Source organism: Labeo rohita, chromosome 22 (assembly GCF_022985175.1).
Source record: "Labeo rohita strain BAU-BD-2019 chromosome 22, IGBB_LRoh.1.0, whole genome shotgun sequence".
NCBI classification, from domain to species: domain Eukaryota; kingdom Metazoa; phylum Chordata; class Actinopteri; order Cypriniformes; family Cyprinidae; genus Labeo; species Labeo rohita.
In genome coordinates, this window is record NC_066890.1 from 9,716,986 (window position 1) to 9,718,412 (window position 1,427).

Genomic DNA, 1,427 nt, shown 5'->3' on the forward strand with positions numbered 1-1,427 from the left:
TTATTTTTTTCCTCAACTTTTTATTTATTCATTTATTTATTTATTTATTTCACAAATATTTTTTTTTTTTTTTTTTTTTTTTTTTTAAATTAGTTGTGTTTGGAATAATAATTATTCAATTTCATAAAATTTCTGCTAAGATTTTATCTTTCAATATAATGTGTGCAGAAATGGACAGTTTGCCATTGTTCTGATTTGAATGTGCTTCTATCAGTTTAAAAGCAGTGTGTTAGCATTGGAAAAATGTGCTGAAAATGTAGTGTTGTGCAGGTTGTGGAGTACGAATGACAGTATTCATGGATTTTTAGAAATGTGGTCATTGAATGCATTTTGTCTGAATGAAAAATGATTCACAGTTTGTTTAGCATAGACTTCTGTTTCAGAGCGAAGACTTAAATACACTGGAAAAAACAAACCGGACAAGAAACTGCTGCACTAAGCGATCATTAACTGTGACAGCAAATGAGGAAATGAACACAGGGAACTGAAACGAACATCTCACAAACATTGAAGGAAAACTTACAGTCCAAAACAAAACTTTACCATGGTTTTAGCTGTACTATGTATTGTCTGATACCATCACCAACAGTATTGCCACAGTTTTTCAATAAGAGGTAACCTATGTGATATTAGTCGTCCACAAACTAGTTGCTTCTCAATATTTTGTTCTTTAATCATAATTACAGATGACCACAAAACCAGTCATAAGGGTACATTTTTTTAAAGTGAATAATGGAAAAATCGCCTTTAAAAAGTTGTCTAAATTAAACTCTTAGCGATGCATATTACTAATAAAAAATTAAGTTTTTATATATTTACAGCAGGAAATTTACAAAGTATCTTCATGGAACATGATCTTTACTTAATATCCTAATGATTTTTGGCATAAAAGAAATATTTATCATTTTGACCCATACAATGTATTTTTGGCTATTGGTACAAATATACCCGTGCTATTTAAGACTGGTTTTGTGGTCCAGGGTCACATATATACTTTAAACAATATAGAAGTTAAACAATGTAACTATGAAACACAAGAGATGTGACTTTGCTACACGTATTATAACAGATTTTAGACTTGAAAAAACTACACGTGGAGGAAATGTAAGGCTGTGACAGAAATATTTACATTTCATGAGACCATATTAAATGACATATATGATGTCCCATATAGCCTTCACAGAGTATAACTTCTGTACAAATATTTACTTTGACTTTACAGGCCAATAAAGAATATTTTGTAGGGCTTTATTTACTCTTTATACTAAATTGTAGTCTTCAGTGGCAAAGTCTCTGTCAACAAAGCATTCTTAACTGGCAAAACAGGTCTCAAAAAAAAAAAAAAAAAAAAAAAACATTCAAAAATGCAACATTTTCAAATGAATTTAGTTGTTTTGTATTCTTTTTCATATTTGTATTTTCGATTG